General features: G+C 43.7%; 1 protein-coding gene across 2 annotated transcripts in view; it reads left to right on the forward strand.

The window, feature by feature from the left end:
• JMJD1C (jumonji domain containing 1C) overlaps positions 1 to 22,129 on the forward strand; it is a 509,668-nt gene that overhangs the window by 81,286 nt on the left and 406,253 nt on the right. The window contains exon 1 of one of the 2 annotated variants that reach the window (XM_068255136.1): positions 11,323 to 11,340. The exons of the other annotated variant lie outside the window; for it this stretch is intronic. The gene's annotated coding sequence lies outside the window, so the exon portion shown is untranslated. Of the gene's footprint in view, positions 1 to 11,322; positions 11,341 to 22,129 lie in introns of those variants that run through there. 2 annotated transcript variants of the gene reach the window in all.

Raw genomic sequence — 22,129 nt, forward strand, 5'->3', positions numbered from 1 at the left:
GACAGGGGACCAATGGCAGCCGCTATGGTGAGGTAAGTATCAGTTGTTTTTCCTGACAACAAAAAAGTGTTCGTATTTTATGCAAAGAGCGTCTGGCAACGCTGCTAATAAACCTTTCCCATACACCAGGTCTAGCCTCTGAGGCACAGCAGTCCTAGTTTTCATGATGCAGTGTATATACTGTACATGTGTTGACGTGTGTTTGAATGTGTCATCCATGTAAAATCCACAGCTAATCTCACAGAAATCAATTGTTCAGTGATGGGAAACCATTCTGGTGGTCCGCCTTAAAGTGAACCAAGCACCATTTTTGTTAGCACACAGGGCATCTCAATAGCGCGTTAAATATGTATACAAACAATGTGGCTCATTACTAAAAAAAAACCTTAAATTTTACCTCTTCTTTTTACATTTAAAAGTTTAACAGAGGCCTTTATTATCTTACTTCCCAGGCCTGCCTGTCAACCTCAGACATTTGAGGCAGATAAGGACTGCTGTAATTATTTTATCGCATACATAAGCAAAAAACTTTTATCAGCAAGGGGGGGGGGGGGTGTAGATATTAGTCACTTGCTTCAAAGTGTTTAAAGAAGTCACAGATGCTATCTTCACCCCTTCCCTGGAGGTGCGGGGGGGATAGCATAGCCGCTCCTGTAGCTGTTAGAAACCAGGAAAAAAATGATGCTCTTTCCCTTTAATGCTGTGTGTTCGCACAGGGATAACAGGACATTTTTTTTTCTAATAAAGAGCATATGGCTGCTCCAAGGACAGAGCATTAGTAAATGAACCTGCTCCTCTGTTTCCCTTTTTAGTAAGGATATTACAGAGAGCTGTTCCTGTTCACATATCACATTAATTTCATAGCACCGTGGAAGCAGCAGAGGAGGAGGATGTGCAGCTTTGACCCTCCAGGCGCTCTGTAGCCCGAGTATAAATTATATTATTTATTATGGCGAAGTGGATGGAATATAAATTGAAGTCTTGCCTCTTGTGGTTATTGAGACACTGAAGGCTGTGTGTAGCTGCAATGAATTCAGGGGGAAAAATACTGGAAGGTCACGGGATCAATGTCAAGGAAGACAAAGTAAATCATTCATTGCTGGGAGAGTCTGGAGTTTTAGGTTGTAGGGAAGCTGGTCTGTGATATCCGCTTTACATGCTCTGCAAGGCTATTGTAGAATTAGGCCAGCCATTGTTAATGTTGCCTTCTTAACCCATCTGCTGTCAGAGGAGCTTATCGCTCAGTCCCAGTCAATGCTGCGGCCAGTCCCTGCAGGAGCCAAAGTGGTGATTCATTCAATGTCAGCCCCAAAGCCAAGTTCAGTTTTGTGACTTGTGAGAGTGAGTTGTATACCCTCCTGCGGATGAGACAGTGTCCTGTGTGTGGCGGTGAAATAACTCGGTCACATGTGAGTGTTCTGTGTGCTGACACGATCAGACCAGGTTCATTTAGAAACACAAGCTGTCTGCATGGTTAATATTAATGTCAATAGGATGTCATTTACAGGTTCCCTGTTTTAACTGGCTCTGAAAATCTACTATCAGGCTTTTTACCTTGAAGTATACCCGAAGTGATATGTCATGATGAGATAAACGTGTATGTACAGTACAAAACATTAATAACCAGGCTGTTTTTTACTTGATGTATTGTGCTGCCTGAAAGAGTTCTGTCTTTTGTCTGGCTTCTGTCTTGTCGGTACCTTGTCAGGAATATAGTAAGCAAATTACAGCCATAAAGGTTTTCCTGGCAGAACACAACGTCTGAGGGTAGTGAGAGGCAAAATACATGAACTATTGACCTTTTTCTAACTCTGGGGCACTTAATAGGCTGCCACTGATTAGAGACCAGAAAACATTTAACCTACTTTGTAAATTTTTAAATATAAAAAAAAACAACCCTGGGATAATTTAAAAAGTCGTTTTTAGGAGTAGGAGGATAAATATAATTGTTTATCTAATTTTGTTTATTTTTTACTTTGGGTTCACTTTAAAGCCCAGTGGCAGCCAGAACTTGTGGTTTAGTATTGAATAGAGTGGTTTGAGAATGGAGCCTTGTTTTTGTTGTCTGTGCACCTGTTACACAGGTGATATCTGGGACAAGATGTCAGGGCAGTTTTTAGGCATAGGCGAACCAGGCAGATGCAAGGGGTGACAAGTGAAGGAGGGGGCACCACATAGTCTTAGCACACTGTACTTAATGGAAATCTTATAGCTAACTGCTAGTTCCATTAAGGGATGGATGGTAATTTTAACACCTAAATAGGCACTGCGGTGCTGTGATTGTTGCAACTGGGGTTGGATTTCTAGGACAATATTTTAACCTGTAAAGACCCAGGCTGTTCATAAACCGTATAATGTGGATACGTACGCATCAAAACCATTATTGGAAGGATTTGTTATACGAGCCAGTGAGTTGAATATTTTGCCTGGTAATAAATTGTGTATCCTTTGCAAACTTATTGTAAGAAACCACTTTATTTCTGTGTAAACTATCAATCTCTTATTGGTGCCCTCAAGACTAATAGATGCAGGTTATGATCTTTCTGTTCACAAGATTGGGGTGGGGAAACGTGCCTTGCCTGGGCCCAAACATGGCCAGAAACAGCCCTGCAGGAAGTGAAGGCCGGGGTACAGATCACACTCTAGGGTGTCACAGAAATAGAAAGAGGGGAAGTCTTCTCATCGGGGACACAAACAGTTGTAACCAGGGCTGTGGAGTTGGCACCCAAGAATAGTGACTCAGCCTCATGTATTTATGCTACTTCCAACTCCTTTAATTATATGTCAATATAGGAAATAAATTGTAAGCATAATTATATGTCCTTATAGGAAATAAGTATATTCATTATATATTTCCTGTATCGATCACAAGCACGCAACACTCGAGGCATGGCAGTGCTGCCAGGGTGAAACAGCAGCCTCATTTTGAGAACACTTATGAGTCTATAGCTGGGCTAGTCTAATCTATAATTTCCTCAATAGAAAAAACAAAAATCGAAACATTCAGTGACTGTATAGGAATCTTGACCTGAATGCTTTGTGTGATGGGCAAGCAGTGAAGAGACTGGTAGGCACTGATTTTATTTTGAGATATATTCACTGGGCTGTCATTATCATGTTTTATTCAGTTGCTGAGCCAGAGCAAGCATGTATGTTGTGTGTCCCTACATTTCATTGGCTGCTTCCTCGCTTGTTAAAGTGACACTGAAGTGAAAACAAAATTCTGATATAATGAATTGGTTGCGTAGAATGGATAATTACTAGAACATTAGTAGCAAAGAAAATATTCTCATATTTTAATTTTCAGTTATATAGTGTTTTTTATAACCTTGCATCATTCTCTAATATTTGCAGTTTACACACTACTCAGCACTCTAAATGATTTTACAGAGCATGCAAGTGAACTTTTGAACCCTTCTCTGCAGAGAAAAGGAAAATAAAATGACTGACACTTGAGATAACAAGCTTCAGAAGACAGAGCTCTCAGCGACTTTGAAAGTCGTGGAGCTCAATGGCTCTTTTGCATAGATAACAACTGGAGTTTCTTAACTCCTCCTGTACTGTAAACAATATTAGACTCATATCTCTGCTCCTAATGTTTGATTTCTTAGCTGTACTACACATACAAATCATTATATCATAATTTTTTTCCCGCTTCAGTGTCTTTTTAAGGGCTCTGCCTCTGACACAGGAGACCTGGGTCTGTATCTTGGTTCTCCCAGTTGTAAGCCAGCACCTATTCAGTAGGAGACCTTGGGCAAGACCTCCTATCACTGCTACTGCTTACAGAGTGTGCCCTAGTGGCTGCAGCTCTGGCGCTTTGTCTGCCAGGAAAAAAGCGCAATATAAATGTCTTTTTTTGTCTATGTATGGCCGGATACACATTGCCAACTCAAGTCGCCGGTCGGGAACCAGGACCTGATCCCCTTGGGCGACCTTGCTGGGTTGGGGCCCACACATGTAAGCTGTGTAGCTGACGATGCACTGTGTTGCTGCGGGGGGTGGGAGGATGACGAGTGGCTCCAGCGTGACATCACGTGGTGGGCAGGGGAGTGTCGCAAACAATGGGATCAGCATTGTTGGGGTTGAGTAGATCTGCCCAGCGGATCATTGCGGGTTGGAGGGTCGTTGACTGGCCTGCACACTCCTGATTGTTGGCTGAGGCGGTCATTATTGGCCAAGGTGAGTTTCTAGATTATTGTGCTCTCCTCACTTCAGATACACTTCAAGCCCACCATGTAGGAGGTTGAGGGTTGCAAAGAATGTTTTTTTTTTTTTTTCGTATTGTGTTTTGACACGCAAGCATCTATACATGCTACAGTGTGTGCAAGGAGGGTGGGCAGCCCACAGGGAAAATTCCTGGATTTAAACTTCAGTCATTGTTTATCCATTCCATAAGCAGAATAAACTGTGGTTTCTTTTTATCATTTAAGCTCCCATCAGTGCAGATTGAATTGTATCATGAGCGAGCAGCCCTGGCTACGCCTCAGAGTAGAGACTCCTTTAAAAGCCTGAGGTTGAGGTGGTCTCTGCTTCGCATCATGAAGGATTCCATTCAAGACAGTTGCATACTACTGTGAAGAGGCCCTGGGGCAGGTCCAGAACATAGTGAAGGAATTACTGTCTATCCCCAGCTGGCCTGGGAACACATCACAGTCTCACAAGAAGAGTCTGAGCCCCGGACCAAGCAAAGGGAAGCCTGGATTGGCCGCTTGCCAGCCTATAGCCACGGTGACCAGTGCTTGGAAATTCACTATGAATTTAGTTTACAGCTTTAAACAGAATAAAAGCTGACAAACCTGGAGAAAGCTGATCTATTCATGTATCAGACGGATATTAAAGCAGACCTGAACTAAGAACTTCCTCTCTGCTCTAAAAGATGCTCAACAGCATAATAACCACTACAGAAAAACATTTCTTTGTTAAAGCTGATTCAAATCCTGCAATAAATCTGCAGTTTGTCTACTTCTTGCTTTCATGGCAGCAGACCTGTTGTGACCGGGGGTGGGATATAAACGTATACATACTTGGGGCTTTCTCCGGCCTGATCGCTGCCACGCCGCCATCCTCCGCTGCCTTCAGCTCCTCAAATTGCCCCGGAAAGTCCTCCAGTCCGAGGCGCACGGCGCAGTCAGGCAGTGCGTACACCCCCGTTGTGCTGCTGTAGCCGGGAGAGAGACAAGGGAGCGTGCAACTGGCTGACTTACCGGGGCCAGTTGCGGAGGCTGCAGGCAGTGGAGGACGGCGGGATGGGGAGCGATCAGGCTGGAGGAAGCCCCAGGTATGTATGCATTTTTTTTTTATATCCCCCGGCTCAGACAAGACAAGACAAATAACATTTATATTGCGCTTTTCTCCTTGCGGACTCAAAGCGCCAGAGCAGAGCAGCAGCCACTAGGGCGCGCTCTATTGGCAGTAGCAGTGTAAGGGAGACTTGCCAAAGGTCTCCTACTGAATTAGTGCTGGCTTACTGAACAGGCAGGGCCGAGATTCGAACCCTGGTCTCCTGTGTCAGAGGCAGAACCCTTAACCATTACACCATCAGCTCAGGTACACCTTAGCATCCTGTGTTTACCATGAATTCTCTGCCATGGCAGTCAGCTGATGCAGGGGATAGTTATAATAACAACTTGTGATGAGGCACAGATGAGGGGGAATTAGACAGGCTAAACTCTCTAAATACATACAGGGGGCATTTCTCTACGTTTCCCTTCTGTCCTGTGCAAGAGTTCAGGGCCTTACCACAGCTTTCGTGTCACTAGCCTTGTTGACTCGGTTGCAGTAAGTGGAAAAGCTTGTTTACGCTAGCCTGAATAGTCCTGCTTTTTTCCCACTTTAAAGAATTGTAGAGGGAGAAGTTTAGTGGGGGGAAAAAAAAAAGATGTCGTGTTCAACTTTTTTTTTTGTTAAAATTCCTTCTTCATGTGAAACAGTGGTCTTTGTTTGAGGCTTGTCTTGGTTCTTGTAGAGTTGTATAGCTCTATTGATTGGTTCCATGCAGAGGAAATCTGACCTTTAACAGATGTTTGAGAAGCTGCCAGCATGCAGGGAGATCAGCAGAGCAGACAGATTTTTCATTCTTGTCTTCAGAGGACCTCATTCTGGAGGTAGAGCAATAGAAATGCAGGCTTTTTAGTGAGGCAGACCCACAACTAATTCAGGGATACATTTGGAAAAAAAGATATGTGGGCATTTCTTTCTATTTCCATTAAAACAGACCTGAACTCAAAACTTCATCTCTGCTCTAAAAGAGAAGCAACCGCATAACATTTTAAAGAAAATCCTTTCTTTGTTACAGCCGATACAAATCCTGCAATAAATCTGCAGCGTGTCTATAAGTCCTGCTTTCATGAAAGCAGACAATAGGGTTAACATCCTGTGTTTTCAGATTAGCTGCTCTGCTAAGACAGATGAGATTCCTGAGCTGACACAGCTGAGTTTAAATTACACTTGTGATTAGACACACATGAGGGTGAATTAGACAGGCTAAAAACTCTCTGAATACATACAGGGTGCATTTCTCTGTGTTTTCCTTCTGTCCTGTGCGAGAGTTCAGGTTCGCTTTAAGGAGGCACTGTAAGGGCATCAGTAGGATGCAGTAATTTATTCAGGATTGCCACTGGATACCCACTTCCTGTTTTCAGCCTCAGAACACTTCCTAGATCTATCTATATTGCTGTATATTGGTAGGCAGCCCTGCCCTCCCAGTATTCAGCCTAAGCTCTTTAGATAAGTCAAATTATCTTTTCCCAAGAGCATTCTGGGAAAACAGCTATATTTTGTACCGCTGTTGAAACTTTTTCCAGTTAATGATAGATTTTTCATGTAAATTTACTGTATTTTTTCGGCATATAAGATGCACCTTTTCTCTCCAAAGATGGGGAGAAAAAGTCCCTGGATCTTATATGCAGAAACCAGTGAGTCCCCGACTTAGGAACGCCTGCCGATACGTACCGCCGACATGCCGCAATGTCGGGGACTCCCTGCATTGTTCTCACCCCCCTTCCCCGTTGTGTCTTCCTCTGCCCCGTGTATAACTGAGAAGCAGCAGCTTGGCTCACCTAACCAACAGCTCCAGTGGCAATCACAAACCTCTCCTCTCCATCCCTGCGCCTCTAGTGCCGGCTTCTGCTGATGAATGGCGTGGTTTTTGTACCGACTCCACAGCTCTGGCTGGATCGAATCTTACACAGGACAGATTCAGAAAGTTAATGATTGATTGATTGTCAGCTTGATAGATTAATCCAGTGTCTGGTAATTAATCATTTCTTTCTAAATCCAATTAGTGCCAAGCAAAGATATTTTTGCCTACAGTAATTTCACTACAGCAAAGCAAAATATTATCCCAGAATTGAATTCTGATCTGCTCTCTGAGGACTTGCGAGCTCTGCTTTCCTGCGTGAGACTTCCATGACTCATAGGGGCACGTCAGGAGGACAGGACATCGCTCTGAGGGTCAGTCGGCCGCAGTGTCACAGGTCTGTTATGTATTGCCCTCCCCGGAAGCACGGTCACATGACCACATTTTATGATGAGGATTTTCAAGCTATGTGTTTAATTTTTCTTGTTTTGCTCTTTGAAACATATTGGGAAGAATGCGATTTCATAGAAGCTTGCCAAACTTGGATCTTTTCTCACTCCCATTTTATCACGCAGTAACATTGCTTTTTTGGCAGCTGAAGCAATCTCATTATATGGAGGGGGTGGGGCACAGCGCCAGCATTGAAATGAAGGCCCCCACAGTGTGGCGCATCGTCAAGTCTGAGGACTCCATGCTGAAACTACAGCATAATGTATAGCAATTTCCAAAATAACCCTGCAAAAGGAAGAGTTTACACTTGCCTCTTTTCTGCTGGAACAGTGCTGGAATCTAATGCTATAGGTAGACTGGCGGTCCAGCAGTGACAAGACCTCACCCTCCAGTAAATCTCACAGTCAGATTGTATACTGTCCACCTTTATAGGAACTACTAAACTCTAAGTATATCTGTGATATGAGGACCGATGGGATGTAATTTGGATTCCTGGTTCAGGTAGGGCCTTATGGAAGTGGTAAGATTGTGCAATCTGAATATATAGTGTATGGTCCGCTTTAGTCACACACCCTCACATCTCCCCCAGCTGCCCAAAGGCCGGAAGGGTAGGCCTAGGGAAGCCATATTTGTGGGTAGGTTGCTTTGGCTCCCTCCCTACGTTCGCGATGCAGGAAACAAAGTCACAGTGCATTTGCAGTAATTTGTCAACAAGCATCCGTTGGGGGCGCACAGTGAATCACAGCACATGCGTGGAAACCTCACATAGTGCAGTCTATGCACTTCTGATGTACTGCGCATCCCATCAGATCAAGTTGCCACAAACGCCTCTGAAAGGCGGAAGGGGCTTTCCTAGGAGTTTACCAGCTGGTCACTGCTGGGTCACAGGAAGGAACAACTTGGAGAAAAGGAGAGTCTATATTTACCTTGCTTCTAGAAGTGTCAGTACAAACAGGGTTATCAAATCAAGACACAGGCAGTGTCTCCTGGCCGGCAACGATTACATTTGCCTATTAGCCAGAGATAAACAATCCTGTATTGCTCTCTGCTGTGAAATATACATTTTTGCACACAGGGAATGCTTTCAAATGTCGTTTTATGTGACTAAGCGTAGTTGCTGAATTTTTTGTTTGTGGAGTATTATTCCACTTTTAAATACAATTCTTATTTGTGGTTAATATTAAAAACTGCCAATTATCCCCACTTTTAATTAGAATGAAACCAGATTTTAATTAGAATAAAACCCGACTGTATCTAGAATATGTGTGCTCTGGATAATGCCTGATAATGCCTCTGGGAGCCACAACAGATGCGAACACTATTGTGTAGTCCTTATAACCTTGCATAGTATATCAGCGCAATATAAAATACAGGGAATAATAGATGACAACAGTCATCCTCTATGGCTCTGTAGTCAGGCACCAAAACAAAGGCTATTTTAGTGCAAGCAGCTAGCAGGAATTGGAATCATCTGCATTTATGCCGTGAGAAAGGAAATTATTTAGAAGAAATAAAAACCAAGTCAGGCTGCGGACCCAGCTGCATCTGGACGGGGATGTCATGTGATTCCTTTTAGAGCCATTTCCAAAAACTTTTATAAGGAAGCTGAAAAAAAAACCCAAACACTGCAGCAGATTCAGCTGCTTAATTGTGGGAGTTTAGCGGGAACAGAGATGGCTCTGTGTTCTCAGAGTCCAGCAGTCACACTGCAGGTAGGGGGCAAGGCACAACGCCTCACAATGATGTGACAATGCCCACTGTTGCCAGACAAAATGTTTTTCTCTTTTTTTTTTTTTTTCATTTACCTCCTCCTGCAGGTGCTGCTTTCCCCGGGGGAGTTGTAATAGCTTTTCAGTGTGTTACAAATGTGGGAAAAGGGAAAAAAGAAATTTAGCTTAGTAACCAACCTGCATCATAAAAACGGAAAGCGGGAAAAATGCTGTCAGGCCATTAATGTTTCCTAAGGAACACGTCTAATCCCACGGTGCCTGGAAACATGCTGCTAACATTTCCCCTTAGAAGGCCTGTAAATCACTGTGATTATTTGAATAATAACGGCTTATTTCTTAGTCCTTGCTTATTTGTTTCTTTAATTTTTTCCTTGGCAACTCGTTCGGGTTTTCATAGTCATTCTTCCTTCTGAGAAATAAAGCGAGAATTAATTAAACTCCAGGGCTGTGGAATCGGTACAAAAATCATCAATGGTTTATGTAACCACCAACTCCAGGTACCCAAAATTACTCCAACTCCGGTAGCCATACATCAGGTGACTTGGCGGCCGATCGTCCATGAAAATCGGTGCCGCAAATTACATGACAAATCTCTCTCTTACAAGATTCGATTAGAGAGAGATTTGTCTCTTGGTTGAATCTGCCCAACATCGCTAGATGTATGGATAGCTTTAGTCTGATACTTACCAGGGCTGCAGAGTTGGTACACAAATCATTTGACAGCTCAGTTTACGAAACCTCTGTCTCCTGTTATCCAAAATGACTCAGACTCGTGGCCGATGATTGAATCGGATGAAAATGTGCGGCGGCAGGTGCATGCCCGATCAACAACGCGACCAAATTCGCGCTGAGCATGATGTGGGGCCATCATGGTCTGTCAGTTGCGCAGCGGCAAACGATATCCCGATGAGCGACAAAACCCTGGAAGCTGTCCCCCGTAATGTTCAATGTGATTCCTCCCCTCCCCCGGTGTCCAGTGCACCTTAAATTACCTGTCCATGTCCACCACTGGCTCTGGCCTCCGTCCATACGCTCGCCCCCACATGGTTGCCAGCGGGCACATGGGTGAGAGTGTGACAGTGAGTAGCTTGCCTTGTTCACACTTGTGTTTTTGGAGGGGTTAAGCAGTTCTGACCCTCACTGAGCACCTCTCGAGCTTCTAGTTCAGAGGGTTGTACTAAGCTGGATAGTTCAGCTCAGACCTCCATAGTCTTTGGCTGGGTGTTGTGGCTTGCAGTGCAATACTCCCACACTGAGAGCATTGCAGATGGAGCTAAAATGGCAGATGCATGTGATGCCTGTTAGAGCAACTGACCGTGGCTTCCTTTCTACCCTGGTGCCCAGTATGCCTCACGGGTTCTGAACAGGCAGTCTTCTGTAAAAGCTTTCTATGAAAGCAGGATGTGATGTTTTCAGCACGCCAGTCTTACAGCAATCTGGATGGGCACATTGGTATGGAAAGCCATTGCTGTGTACGTCTCTTCTGGCTGCTGAAGATGTGTTGACTAATGAATTCCTCCTGCTGCAGGAGAGTGTATTTGTGTTACGTCTGCTGCCGTTTCCGTTAGTCTGCATGTTATGGACCAAATCTCACCGGGTTCATTTGAAAAACAGAGTCTTATTTATCAATGGTTTGGTAGAGCCATGTGTTGCTCCCAACAACAACTGCAGTCTGGTTGCCATAGGCAGCAGGTCGTTCCTTCACAAATGCTTTATAAAAATAACTGAATCATTTAATTTAACCACTCAAATCATCATTTTAAAGGACAACTACAGCAAAAAAAAAAAAGTAATCCGTTTAAATCTGAAAGAACTAACAGATTTTGTACCAGTCCATCTCCTGATGGGGGATTCTCTGGGGTTTCTGTGTTTTCAAAAGCATTTCCTGACTGGCTGTTGCTAATTCTAACTGCTAAAATAGGAAGATGCCACACTCCCTACTCACTATTTTGGCAGTTAGACTTAGCAACTGCTGTTCAGGAAATACTAAGGAGTAAGGAGCGTGCTTGCAGGGATAGAGAGAAAATTCAGGCCGAATGCGGCCTGAATCTGCGCCGTATCGGCAGCGTTTCCTCACAGGTGAGTCGGGCTGGGAAATGCTGCCTATACTTTGTATTGTTTGCCAGATTGTTGCAGCACACACAGTCCCTGGGCCTGCATGGCACAGCTGGATGCGTGCTCTCTACATGCTGCGTGGGTCGTGCAAGACCCGCGTCCTGGCTAGTGGAAACCGGCCCTCACAGATTAATGTTCCCTTTGTCTGCAGCTTCACATGCTGGCTCGACCGCCACATGTTGTACGTGGAAAAATCTCACATTCATGCTGTAGCAGACAAGTGTCTGACGTTTCACAAGCTGCATCTTCTGACCTGGTGGCGTACTAGTTTTGTATTTGATTTTAACACACTGCAGTAAAATAAGAAAGTTTCGTACTTTAAGAGTAACTGTCGGGCATAAAATCAAAAATTATTCTTTATTTTTATCTGGTAAACAAGTAATAAGGATGCTAACCAGGCAATCCAAAAGTTAAAATCACTATTACTTTTCTTGTTGATAAATGATCATTCCCCAGTTTACATGACTCTTATTTGGTACACAGAAAATTTGGTACACAAAAGAGAAGTTGCAGGGCATGCTGGGTTGTCTTTTTTTGCTTCTCTACTTCCCCTCAAACTTAACTAATGCAGCCTGATTGGCTGAAGCCTCTTTCCCTCCTGTTTTCCCCTCCCACACCTCTGTTCCTCTCTGATTGGCCAACATTTCTCAGGCTGAAGCAATGCACTTTCTATAGGGAAGGGCAGAGGAGACTAAGGGCGGATATTACATCATTGACTGGCTTCAAAATAGCCACAGTAAATATGGAAACTGTCTAGAATAGGATTCTCTACTTTTCCTTTTTAAAATTCACAGGAATCATAACATGGACAGTGCAATACATACGTTATGTAAGTAGAGCAAGTATTTATCTACTTATATATTTGTTTTTGTTTTTTCCTGCGATAGTATGGCTGACAGCTCCTCTTTAAAAAGACCTGTTAGTCAAACCAGCAGGTGGCGCTGTAGCAAAACAAAGAAACCGTTGTTTGGAATATTTCATGAATTATTTATTAATGCAAATCCTATCTTTTAAGGACGTCTGATTTTAGTTCTTGATCGGAATTACTGACAACTTGAAATTTATGGAAGAGGGCCATGACTATGTGAGCCACGCCGATGCCCTTCTTGGGTAAACTGCTGTCCCAGAGGCATGGGACACTAGATACATGATGAAACGTGCACTAGTTAAGATTCTGGCAATAAAGTTTTTTAGTGGTGTTTAGTCGGCATCACGGTGGCTTAGTGGTTGGCACTCTTGCCTTGCAGCGCTCAGTCCCTGGTTCAAATCTCAGCCTGGGCACTATCTTCACAGAGTTTTTATGGTCTCCCGTGTCTGCATGGGTTTACTCTGGGCACTCCATTTTCCTCCTGGATTTCAAAAATATACAGATAATTTAATTGGCTGCCCCCTAAAATTCACCCTAGGTTCATGATACAGACATATGACTATGGTAGGGATTACAGTGTTCTCCCCAGAATCTTTTTTCCAGCCGGGTGGCATGCAAAAGTAGCCGGATGGGAAATCGATGAGGGAATGCAGGGCCAGTGCAACTCTGCTTATAGCATAGGAGGAGGATGAGGAGGTGAGCAGATGACAGCCGGGTGCTCACCACAATTAGCCGGGTGGAGCACCTGGCTAAAAGAGCCTGGGGAGAACACTGGATTAGATTGTGAGCCCCTCTGAGGGAAAGTTAAGTGACAAGACCATATACTCTGTGCTAAATAATAATAATAACAAGTAGAGTTAACATTGCCTTTGAATTTGTAAACCCCCATAGGTGGGTGGGGGGGGGGGGGGGTGCCTTGTTTGTGTCAGTTCGGGGATATGAGGGAATAATGGGGGGAAAAGCTTTAGTTGGGTTTTAAAGTTACACTAATCTCATAACTTCTTCTCTGCTCTAATCAGCCACAGCATGAGAACAGTTATAGTAACAAAAAATTATGGAAATTCTTAAAAAAAAAAATCTGAAGCTTTAACTTGGTTTCGCTTTGCAGGGAGCATTGAAAGGGCTAAAACGCAGTGTTTACTGTATTGGAGCGCTGCCTTGACAAAGCTCCTGCAGTCTGTTCACAGCTGCTGATAAGAACTAATTAGACAATTTTTGTGCTGGTTAAGCAACCACAGTACACAGAGCAGTGAATTTCTTCAGCAACTATACGTGGCATAAAGCATGTTCATTGTGCGCTGTGCAAGAGTTATATACAGTGCAACATCCAGCAGATTCCAGAAGTTATGGTAGCAGAGTGTAATGAGCAGCAATATAATGAGGTTTAATGCGCTGTGATATTGTAGAATGTAATTACGGATGACACATTTATATACACCTGCTGAGTAATAAAATGTCCCTGGAAATCCTCTCCTGGTGTTGGCAGCGTGGTAGGTTGCTATTGCCATTTTAGACACTCGAGCACCTGTTGAGTATGCGGATTGTTCCTCTCTTGAGGATGACAGATTATTCTATGGCCTTAAGCTGGTTCTTCCCAACCATTTAGGTGCTCAGTAATCCTCCCTAAATGCAGGGCCTGTCAGGTCTTGTTGCTAAATTACAAACCATGGGCTACAAGCCCTGCAGCCACTTGGTGAGGCCTTGCACAAGAATTCCCTCAGCAAAGTGATCATCTTTCAACAATCTAGTTCTCTGCTGGTGCTTTAACCCCATGTGTGACATTTTCATGGTGCCAAAGACTGAGGTTGTTCGTTCTTTGTTTTTTGTTTTTAATTCTTCTTCAGTCTCATGATTTAAAGTGAACCTGATGTGAAAATAAACCGATGAGATAAACAATTGTATTTATCCTACTTCTAAAGATTACTTTTTAGGATATCTCATGGTTTTATTTTTTTTCGTTTAACACAAAATTTTATTAAGTGAATTCACAAAGCATAAACAGCTATATCAAAAACATTGAGTGATCATTATACATATGTAGATATATACACATATAAAGGATTCTGTAAGCAGGAGAGGTACATATATATCAGAGGTTATGACTTTTTATCGTCCTTCTAACAATGCCGGTTTCTATTTGTACCTTGGTGCTATAAACAGCCTTAAGGGGTATTAGTAACATTGTAAGGCAAAAGAGAAGGAGGTATATATTGAGAGAAAAATAAAACTTAAAAAGAATAAGGAGAAAAATAGAACTAGGAGGAGAAGGTCTATTTGCGTGGGTCTGTCTTTCCATTTAGTAGTTGATGTTTAAAGTATAGTTTCCTCAGGTCCCTGTTACCATTCAAACTTCCAATTCAATCATGGGGGCATATAGTTCAAGAAATATGTTTCCCATGGATCCCATATTTTATCATAGGTGGTTTCTGAATCTCGTAATAGAGCTGTTAAAAACTCCATTAGCTTGGTCCATCTGATTTTAGCCATAATCTCGGGTGTTGTGGGACTACAAAGACTGCGCCAGTTGGAGGCCAGAGAGAGCCTAGTGGCCGTGAGAATATGAGTTATTAATCTCATGGTATATTTTTTGACTTTAGGGATAGGTTTGCCTAACAGCATATATATGGGATCCATGGGAATATGTATACCTGTTACTTTTAAGATCAGAGTCTGGATATCTATCCATAGAGGTTGAATAGCTGGGCAAGACCAGAAGATATGCTCCAGGGAACCTATGTGACCACATTCCCTCCAACAGGTGTTAGACACATCGTGATAAATTTTAGCTAATACTTCAGGAGTTCTATACCATCTGAATAATATTTTATAAATATTTTCTTTCACTTGTGTGCACATAGAGGTATGTTTAGCGTTTTCCCAGATAGAGGACCAGTCTTCTAGACTTATAGTTTGGTTCAGAGCTTGTTCCCATTTTGTCATATATGAGTGATTAGGTTTTGCAGAACCGGATTTATCAAGAAGCAAGACATAAATTGCTGATATAAGGCCTTTTTGATGCCCTTTGTAATCACATAGACGTTCGAATGGAGTGTAAGTAGGTATAGGGTTATTGCCCTTGGGAAGGGATTTCAAAAAATGGTAAATTTGATTGTATTCCATAGTGAGCTTAGTTGTGAATCGTACTTTCTCCTCTATTGCTTCTTTAGTTACAATTTTTCCTGTTCGTATGTCAGTCCAATTGCTAAGTTTAGTATAGTGAAGGGTGAACCATCTGCCCATAAAATCCTCTGCCATACCTGGGATAAAGGCTGGATTTCCTAGTATAGGGTAAAGTGGGGATAAGGGGGATCTAAGGTTGGCAGTTTTTGCGGTTGCCCGCCATATTTGCAGAGTGAATTTAATAGTAGGGAGTAATTGAGCAGTAGGGATCTTTGGCGGGGTCTGGGGCCAGATTAGAGCTGGTAATGATATTGGGAAAATACTCATTGCTTCAATAAAGCCCCATTTAGTGAATGTTTTGAGATCAGACCATTCAGAAAGTTGTCTTAAATGTGCCGCTTGGTAGTATAGTTTTAAGTTGGGTAATCCCAGACCTCCTTGTTCCCTGGATGCCATTAAAATAGTGGATTTAATTCTGGGTTTGGAGTTATTCCAAACAAATTTTAAGAAAGCACGTTGTAATATTTTAAACTGTAAGGGTGGTACTTGAATGGGGAGGGTCTCAAATAAATACAATAGTCGTGGCAGGACGTTCATTTTGAGGGAGTATATTCTGCCAATCCATGATATTTTATATGCCGTCCATTTGTGTAGGTCTGAGAGTATAGATTGGATCAGAGACGGATAGTTTGCTTTATATAATGTAGAATAAGTTGAGTCAGATGAATACCCAGGTATTTGATAGCATGTGTCTTCCAGTTATAATGAAAAGTGTTTTGTAGGGTTTCGAGTAGGTTTTGTGGGATCTTGATAGGTAGTGCCTCAGTTTTTTCCTGATTGAGTTTAAAGCCTGAGATGGACTCAAAGTTCCGTAGAATAGTATGTAGGACAGGAAGTGTAGTGAGCGGCTGAGTCAGGGTTAGGAGGATGTCATCCGCGAAAAGCGAAATTTTATAATCTCGAGTTCCTTGCCTAACGCCCACAATATCCGGGTTCTGTCGTATTGCACAGGCGAGTGGCTCTATACTAAGGGCGAATAATAGAGGGGAGAGGGGACATCCTTGCCGTGTACCGTTGAGGATAGGGAAGGGTGTTGGGGACGCAAAAGGTAATTTTACTGAGGTGGATGGAGAGGAATAGAGAAATCGTATTAGAGTTAGAAAGGGTCCATCGAACCCCTGATGTTCCATAACTCTGAAGAGGAATGGCCAAGATAGTCTGTCAAAAGCCTTCTCTGCATCTAGACTCAGAAGCAGAGAAGGCTCTTTAGATCTATTCATTAGTTCTATCAAATTGATTGCCTTCCTTGTATTATCTCCTGCTTGGCGGCCCATTATAAAACCAACCTGGTCATTATTGATTAGGGATGTGAGGATTGGATTTAAGCGATTAGCTAGAACTTTAGTGATTATTTTAAGATCCGCATTAAGAAGTGATATTGGGCGGTAGCTTTGTGGAAGTTGTGGGTCCTTCCCTTCCTTAGGGATCATGGTGACCAGGGAGCTTAAAAATGAGTTGGGGGCAATTTTCCCTTCCATAAGTGTGTTAGCTAAGAGGGTCAGGTAGGGAGCTAAGATGAATTTAAACTTTTTGTAGTAGGAATATGGTAGGCCATCAGGGCCAGGGGCCTTAGAAGAAGGTAAGAATTTGATTACATCTAGGACTTCTTTAGTTGTTATGGGGGAATTTAGAAGCTGGACGTTATCTTCCGTTAATTTTGGTAGAGATAGTTGATTTAGGAACTCGTCTATTTTAAGCATATGTGTAGGATGGTGGAGTGGTTGGGGGAGGTTATAGAGTTGCTGATAGTATTCTGTGAAGATTTGGGCTACTTTCTGAGGATGAAAGTGTGTGGTTCCTTGAGGATCTTTAATGGAGTAAATGAGTTGTTGGGATGATTTTGGATTTAATTTTCTAGCGAGAATGGTGTGGGGTTTATTGCCTCTTTCAAAAAAGAGTTGTCTGGTCCATCTCAGGCTTTTTTCTAATTGTGCGGATTGGAGGGCTTGGATGTCTTGTTTTATAGTGTGTAGAGTGGTGTAGTGCGTCTGGGAGGGATCATCTTTATAAAGGTTTTGTGCCTGTTTAAGTTTTGAGTGAAGAGTTAAGAGTTTGAATGACGCTGCTTTTTTACGTTTAGTAGCTTCCGAGATGAATAGTCCCCTGATAAAAGCTTTATGAGCTTCCCAGAGAGTCCCTACCGAGGAAACAGAGCCCTTATTTATGTCAAAGTAGGATTGCAGATCATTTGTTAGTCTTGAAAAAAGTTCCTTATCTTGTAGTAGAGTTTCATTTAACCGCCAAAAATTCGGTTTATGGCTATGGGAGAATAGGTCAATCTCTACAGTAACAGCTTGGTGGTCCGACCATGCGATTGGTTGTATTTCAGCTTCCTTCAATAAAGGTAATATAGAGGCTGTTGAAAACAGGTAGTCTAGTCTGGAGTGGGATGCATGTGGTGGAGAGAAAAAGGTATATTCTATAGAGGTGGGATTGGATATCCGCCATAGGTCTAATAGTCTATATTGTCTCAGTAGTGTTCTGAATTTACGAGAATTACGATTGTGGAAGGATGTAGTGGTCTTGTTAGGAGGGATATATCGGTCTTTTATGTCAGAGAAAGCTAGGTTAAAATCTCCCCCTATCAGTAGAGTGCCCTTAGTGACTTTAAATAGTTTCCTAAGAAAGGTTGTTAGAAACGGTATTTGGTCCTGATTGGGGACGTATACATTAGCCAAAGTGATAGGTTTACCTAATAAGGAACCAATTAGGATTAGATAACGCCCTTTGGGGTCTGCGACAGTCGTAGAGATCTGTAGAGGGAGTGTTTTTTTATAGAGTATAGCTACCCCTGCTTTCTTTTTGGGACCTGAGGCTAAACACACCTCAGAATATAGCTTGTTATAGAGACGAGGCGGATCTTTTTTGCATATATGAGTCTCTTGTATGAAAGCCAAATCGATATTTAGTCTTCGTAAATCTTTAAACAGAGAGAACCTCTTCTGAGGTGTGTTTAGTCCCTTGGTGTTTAATGTCAGAAAGTTAACCATTATCAAAGATGATGTGAGCGTTTGCATATATTCCTAAGACAGACCCAATAGACCTAAAAACGATACCTAATATAGATGGAGAAGTAACAGTAATAAGAAAAGCAAAACTAAAAACATTTATAATAATCTGAACATTAATCTGGCAGAACATGCCACTGTTATTACAGTGGTCTGTTGTAGGGGCAACATAAAACTGTTGCCTATATGGAGACCTCCCCAAGTTGGTCACTCGTAGAAACGAATGATCAAATTGAGAAAAGGTCCCCCGGAGGTACATGAGGAGTCTCAGGAGAAGGCAAATAACAATCAACATAGTAAACAGAGTGTGGTATAGTAGTGAGAGAAACCGGTCTCCACCGCCAGCTTTGGGAGTGTATTCAGTTCGCTTCTATGGTTAAGAGGCAGCTAATCGAATAAAGCTTAACGGTTAAAGAGGGGGAGAACAGATAAGCTGATTATGTGAAGTGGACAGGTAGTTTGAGGGCAATATCCTGTCTCCGTAGGAGACGCAGAGAGTTATGTTAGGGCCCATGCTCAAGTTCCAGATGGTTGGTCTTCCATATTGTCAGCTCTGTCAGGGTAGGTAATACTGCGGATCGGACCTTTCGACCATTCTGAGACATGTCGCATCTTCCGTGGGGGTGATGACATAGGGGACGAGCGGGACGCAGGTGTAGATGTGTTAGGGAGTTTAAGTCCCATTTGTTTAAGAAATAAAGGTGCATCGTCAAAATCAGATAAAGTGAGGGTCAGGCCCTGTTTGTTTACAATCAGTCGGAAAGGAAAACCCCATTTGTATGGGATATTGGCATCCCTGAGTAGCTGCGTAACTGGTCTAAGAGCTCTGCGTTTAGCCAGTGTTATTAATGATAAATCGTTGTATATAGCTATATCGTCCCCTTTAAATGAAATGGTGGTTGTATTTCTAAGAGCTCTAAACAGGGCGTCTTTGGCCTCATAGTAGTGCAGTTTCGCAATAATGTCTTTGGGTCTTGAAGTACCAGGGCGCCGTTCACCTAAAGATCTGTGGGCTCTATCAATCCTCCACATTTCTTCTGGCATATCAGGCAGAATAGTATGGAACAGTTCTTTCAAGTGGGTCACAATGTGTTCACTTTTTAAGGACATGGATACCCCTTTAATGCGTACATTTTGTCTCCGCTCTCTGTTTTCCATGTCTTCTTGTGCTGTGCGTATTGATTTTATGTCAGACTGCATGAGTTGCTGCTCCTCAGCTAGGTCAGCTTGTTTAACAGTTAGAGCATCCATCTTGTCTTCTAATGCCTGAGTGCGCTCCCCCAGCCCTGATATGTCTGCCCGGAGCTCCTGCACAGCAGGTAGTATAACATTTTGTAGGGAGTCATGGAGGCTGTGGTAGTGTCTGTTTAATGTTTGTTCCAGCAGGTCTGCTGTGAGAGGCTGCGTGTTCCCCCCTGCACTTGCCTGGTCAGAGAGCTGAGAGTCCTGTAGAGCTGCGTGGCCGGCGCCATCTTGGCTGGGAGGGGGGCGCAGGAATTTTTCCATGGTGCCCGCTGCAGAGGTGTTTTTCTGGGCCCCTTTGCCTGTCATAGGCTGCGGAGAAGGATGCGGAGGTCGTCCCGTGCAAAGCCGCCCGTTTGTGAAGCTGGGTAAGCGGAGGGAATCGCTGCTGGCGGCGGTGGGATACGGAGCTCCTCTCCTATGCGGCCATCTCCCGCGGCTCGCGCATGCGCCTCCGCCCTCATGGTTTTATTTTATATTTAAACACTTACAAAGTAGATTGAATGTTTTATTGTCTCTCCTCAATGGCAGCCTATTAAGTATCCCAGAGTTAAAACAAATGAACGATTTACCTTTTTTTTTTCCTCTCTCCTTTGCCCTCAGAAGTTGTATTCTGTCAGGAAAACTTTTATGGCTGTAGTTTACTTATCAGTGAGGTTTGCTATATTCTTGTACCTGTATTCCTGAAAAGGTACCAAGACGGAATGTGTCACTTGCATGCCTGAAAATTAACTCTTTAAGACCGCAAAACAAGAGATCCAGCCTGGTCATTAGTGTTTTGTACCGTACATACACGTAGGTGATCATGTCACATGTCGCCTCGGGTACCACTTAAAGGGATACTGTAGGGGGGTCGGGGGAAAATGAGCTGAACTTACCCGGGGCTTCTAATGGTCCCCCGCAGACATCCTGTGCCCGTGCAGCCGCTCACCGATGCTTCGGCCCCGCCTCCGGTTCACTTCTGGAATTTCTGACTTTAAAGTCAGAAAACCACTGCGCCTGCATTGCCGTGTCCTCGATCCCGCTGATGTCATCAAGAGCGCACAGCGCAGGCCCAGTATGGTCTGTGTCTGCGCAGTACACTCCTGGTGACATCAGCGGAAGCGAGGACACGGCAACGCAGGCGCAGTGGTTTTCTGACTTTAAAGTCAGAAATTCCAGAAGTGAACCAGAGGCGGGGCCGGAGCATTGGGGAGTTGCTGCGCCAACACAGGATGTCTGCGGGGGACCAATAGAAGCCCCGGGTAAGTTCAGCTCATTTTCCCCCGACCCCCCTACAGTATCCCTTTAAGGACCGCCTAACGCCCATAGGCGGCGGCGGGTTTAAGTGGTTATTACATGGAAACGGCCGCTCGTTCGAGCGGCCTTTCCATGTCAGTTCACTGTCTCCGTGAACAGTGTGCGAGCCACCGATCGCGGCTCGCACGCCAAATGTTAACACGCGGGGAAGAAATCCCCGCTGTTTACATCAATACGGTGCTGCTGTGCAGCAGCGCCGTAAGGCAGATCAGCGATCCCCGGCCTCTGATTGGCTGGGGATCGCCGTCATTTAATAGGCTGAAGCCTATCCTACATGGATGGATGGATATCCATCCTGCGCAGCTCAATGAGGGAGAGGGAGGTAAGGGGAAGGAGGGAGCTCGTAAAACGCTGCGGAGGGGGGCTTTGAAGAGCCCCCCGCTCAGCCACACGGAGTGGCGGCGATCTGATCGCCCTGCCGTGCACACGATCTGCACTGCGGGCTGGAGAGCCCACGCAGCGCAGATCTGAAAGAACAGCCCCGGTCCTTAAGTGCCTTATGTTGTGTAAATCCCCCTTGAAAAGAGAGGTCCATACCAGATCCTGTGTTGACTATATCTGCTGTTGCCCCAGTAAGCTCAATCTCACTGATTTGGCTGATGTCGGTAACTGCATCCCATCCTACCACTGAGCGATAGCTGCTGCAGACCCTAAACCTTTTAAGGGTTACCTGTGTTTCTGTGGTCATCCTGCCAGGAGTTTGTGTACGCTAGCGGAGCATAGCCGGGTCAAGCACTCGCTGTCCTGCTGACTAATGGTAACAGGCTCACAGAGAGATAATGAGAGATGCATTATAAATGAGAGAGGAGCTTGCAGCTGTGCAAACACAATCTATGAACGGAATTCTATTAGTGAGCTTCCAAATTTTTGCTTCCACCGGAAGTGTTCTGGATTTCAGGAACACTTTAAAGCAAAAATAAACTTCTGATATAATGAATTATATGTCTTAGTAGCAAAAAAGAGTCTCGTATTGTTTTCCAGTACAGAAAGTGTTAAAAAAAACCTTCATTTATCTATGCAAAAGAGCTTCTGTGAGTGGTTTGGTCCACTGGGTCCAATACAGTCCTGTTTTCTGAAGCACTTAACAGCCAAGAAACAGTGATAGACAGCTTGAGATGAGGTTTTATTGCAGGAAAGTTCAAAGGGTTATTTCTGC

Source organism: Hyperolius riggenbachi, chromosome 10, assembly GCF_040937935.1.
Source record: "Hyperolius riggenbachi isolate aHypRig1 chromosome 10, aHypRig1.pri, whole genome shotgun sequence".
NCBI lineage: Eukaryota > Metazoa > Chordata > Amphibia > Anura > Hyperoliidae > Hyperolius > Hyperolius riggenbachi.